At 42.7% G+C, this 4,221-nt stretch overlaps 1 long non-coding RNA gene across 1 annotated transcript; it reads left to right on the forward strand.

Annotated features, from left to right (window-relative positions):
• Window positions 1-2,033: 2,033 nt before the first annotated feature.
• Window positions 2,034-3,640, forward strand: LOC311254086. Its single transcript, XR_014622191.1, has 3 exons — window positions 2,034-2,837; window positions 3,030-3,121; window positions 3,573-3,640. It is a non-coding gene; the product is annotated as an uncharacterized lncRNA (long non-coding RNA).
• The last annotated feature ends 581 nt before the right edge of the window (window positions 3,641-4,221 follow it).

The following is a 4,221-nucleotide window of genomic DNA, read 5'->3' on the forward strand; positions in this document are numbered from 1 at the left end:
CTGCTGTTTACACTGGTAAGTTTAAGCTTTTCATCCTGATGAAGCTACTTGCCATATTCACTATACAGTATATTCTTTTTAATGCATTATCCGAAAGTTAATTTTCCACCCTCTATTGTTCTCTCAACTGTCCCAGGTGAGCTTCTCGGCATAGATTACTTGTACAGCCAGATGGGAAAGGCCTTGCAGGATGTACATCCTGACTCAGAGGAAACTGAGGCACTGCTTGAAGATGTAGGCACTGAGGAGGAGCTGGAAGGTGAGGGTTTTGAAGAAAGTGGGTTACACCCCACTGTAGAGCTGCTGGACGTGTCTGATCCAGCCCCTGTCACCACCAGCTCAGCTCACACTCCAACTCCCACCTAGGGGTGGGCGATATGATGATATTAGATTGTGAAGGATTAGAATGTGAAGACGATCTGCCAAAGTGCAGAGATCGTAGGGATCGTCTAGGGCACATTCTATAAATTGTAGTTCTATGCTGATGCACCGACGCACCAAACGTATAACGTCGTCAACCTGACCGACCAATCATAGCAAATTACGGGCAGTGACGCGCTTTCTTACCCGTGTCCTTGTTTATGTGTGTAGCGGTAGCCACATGGAGAGTCATGTCTGAAAGCCAGACGGAGGAGTTGGTCGCTTTTTAAAAAACAAAACAAAACAGCGTTTCACCATCTCTCATCTCTGCCGCCTCTCTCGGGTGCGGACACACGGACACACACTAACGGACACACACAGGTCGAAGAATAGAAGTTTTGGGCTATTTTTATGGGGGTAAAATGTCGCCATCTTTTGGTGAATTTAATTCATAACAGTATAAGATTAGATAAAATAAGATAAATTAAGATAATCCTTCATTTGACCCACAATGGAGAAATTCAAAGTGTTGCAGCAGCAAAGAGCAGTGTAGGAATATAGAACCTAAGTACTAAATGTAAAAATAAGTATCTAAAAATATTTAAATATAGAAATATCATCGAACCAAATCATAATGATTATAATTAGTTGTAGTCGTATTTGCATTAATTGCATTTTAATCTTTGTGAGGAGGCTAGTCCCATTACAGTTGCCTTTGCTGAGCAAGAACTGAAGCTCATCAATGGCGCAAGAAAGCTTGAGTGGCCTGGCTATCATAAGCATCAACTCAGAAGTGGCACAGCAGCTGTCATATGATGACCTCATTAATGACTTTGCATCCAGAAAATGCATACGTGTGCATCTGTAAAAGGCTTGTTCCATTGTTGAAAGAGTCATTTTGTAATGGGGAGGGGGGGCCTCAAAATAAAATTCTGCTAAGGGCCCCAATTTGGCCAGGGGCAGCCCTGAGGAGCATTCACAAAGCAACACACAGGTCTGTTACAAAGTGAAGACTCTATGTCTGAGAAGAAATGCATGGTATTTATCTGTCTCTGTGGGTGTGTTCTCACCCTGCCCTTCTGTACTTAAATTAATCACTCACACAGAAGGAAGTGATAATATTGAGTATACATTCAGTACCTTGAGTGATAGGTGGGGAGGGGAGGGGCCTAGTGAACCTGAGTGAGCGGTGTGAGAGAGGTGGAGAGGAGTGCTGCGCATAAGGACTGAGAGAGATGCTGCGCTCACACAAACTCTGTGAAGAAATACGAGTGATTTGCTGAACTCATAGAAGAGAAACTACAACAAAAATATCGATCTCATCACGCTAGTATCGATCCGATACCAATACTCACCTTGGTATCGATACTATCGATATTTGGAACGATCCTCCCACCCCTAGTGCGCACACTATTGCCTGGCGTTCATCGGGAGAGGGCTCTTTCTGGCGTGCTCCAGTTGTTTGCACCGAGCAGGGTATTTGTATGGTAGGTATGACTCCTGTTTTAGCTGTACAATCCGTCTGCCTGAGTGTCCCACCATAAGCTGTATTATAATTTTGATTCTTTCTTTTCCAGGACAGGAGCGGGTGTAGTGTGTGGCAGACTTCCCCCGGTGGTGGTTCCCCTCTCACTCCCCTGAATTTGGTGTGGCACGTGGTGGTTTGTAGTAGTTTTCTTTGGTTTGAGTTGTGTCCCCTCTGTTGTATTTGGAAGTCTGTCTCTCGTCCTCTTTAAATCTATTAGTGTAACGAATCTCTGTGATCTTCTATAGTAAGAGTGGCTATTGTATTTCCTGGGGTGCAATTCCCCAGGTGGCATTGTCTGGCAATTCTCGACTCTCCCCTCCATTTTTGGCCACGCTTATTTTTGACCTTTAAAGGAAATAGTTCACTCTAAAACAAAATTCAGTCATTATCGACTCACCCTCATGCTGATGATAAGTCTGATGTAGTTTCTTATTCCTCAAAGTTCAGCTGGAGACCCACGGGGGTACTATGCAGTTATATTTGAGTCAAAAGCAGTGAATTATTTCGTGTCACGCTCGCAGATTTCACCTGCCGCGCGCACTTGTTTGATCGTCGCGAACATATTCAGCAACAGAGTGAAGCAGAGGCAGGTGCGAGCGAGTAAAAAACAACAGCGACACACACAGCAACACTGTGCAGCTGCTTTGCGCGTGCTGGCTCGTTCCCGTTTTCGCTCTCTCTCTCCCCTGTGCTCGCTCGCGGTGGAGCTCTGCTCGCTCGAAGCAAGACTTTTGACACTTTGGTGGCGGAGACCAAGGCTGACCCCGGCCCTCCTATGATTGGTCATTTTCTGGCCTTAAAACGGAGAGAAGACGAAGAATAATAATAATAAGAAGAAGATGACGATGACGAAGAGAAGACGAAGAACATTGAACAGTAACAATCCAGAAAAACTAATAGGATAAAGGGTTCAAATTGTACGTGTCCAGTTATATAAACAACTATGAAGGTAAGTTAACACTTCACCAAACCGACTCTGATACATGCTAGCCCTTAACTAGCCAAAGTTAGCTCAGTAACAAAGCAACGTTTATTTACTATGTATAGCTAAAGTTAGCATAGTGGTAGGTTAGCGTCATTAACTGTTTTTTTTTTTGTTTGTTTGTGCAATGTATTATCCTAACCCTAATGTTAATCTCAGTTTTAAACAAGGAGGCAGGAGAGGTCACAGTTAGGGCTGAGTGCTACAGGTCCATGAGGAAAAGCCAGAAGCCTCACTGTCTGAGTGTAAGGGTAAGTCATCCTGCAGGTTCAGTTCAAGCTAAGAAACAGGTTTCTGTTTGTCAAATCAAGTTTCTGTGAGTCATGTCATTGCTGCGAATAGCGTATAAAGACTATCATTGAACTATGTCATATGGTACCCGAGGTGTCATATTCAGAAAGAATGTAAAATTAATGGCTCTCACAGAAACAAGATTGTGCTCTGAGTTCTTATAATTTCCTATAACTTCAATTAAAGATTTATCTTGTATTTTTCTTTGAAATAAGTAAAGTGAGATTACACATATCTATTTTATATGGTAAACTACAAATAAATTGTGTTTTTATGACACTTTTTCCTGTTTCACTTTTAACAATTTTTAAGTTTACTAACAGAAGTTCACTAATTTAATGTTGTCTTTCTATTATTACACTTGCAGCCAGTACATTTTGTTCTCTAAGTAACATTTGCTATTGTAAACAGATTGTGCTAAGGGAATCAAAACCAGTCGAGTTGCAGAGATGCCAGTGCACCTGTGTGGCAGGTACAGCCTTGTGCAGCCACGTGGCAGCTCTGCTGTACCAGACGGCCCGCTACTCCCAGCTGAGGCTTACATCTGTTCCCCCAGTGTTCAGCTGTACAGAGACTGAACAGAAGTGGCACAAACCAAGGACCATAGTAACCAACCTATTAATGACTTTTATCTTATGTATGGATATCGGTTCAATGTTTATTGAAATGTGTTTTTGTTTGGATGCAGGGCATTAAACCTGGTCCAGTTAATGACATGGTCATCCTGTCAGCCAGACCAAGGGAGAGGAAGCTTGTAGAAGGAATCAAATCAAATCAAATCAAATCAAATCAAATGTTATTTGTATAGCCCAAATTCACAAATCACAGTTTGCCTCAGAGGGCTTTACAATCTGTACAGAGACGACACCTTCTGTCCTTTGACCCTTGATTCGAGTGAGAAAAAATACCCTTTTAACAGGGAAAAAAAATGCGGAAGAAACCTCAGGAAGAGCCACAGAGGAGGGATCCCTCTCCCAAGACGGACAGACGTGCAATAGATGTCGCATGTACAGAGCAGATCAACGAGATCACAATGTATACAATTATAATAGATGGTTGA

Source organism: Pagrus pagrus (genome assembly GCF_965226575.1).
Source record: "Pagrus pagrus genome assembly, contig: HAP1_SCAFFOLD_277, whole genome shotgun sequence".
Lineage (NCBI taxonomy): Eukaryota > Metazoa > Chordata > Actinopteri > Spariformes > Sparidae > Pagrus > Pagrus pagrus.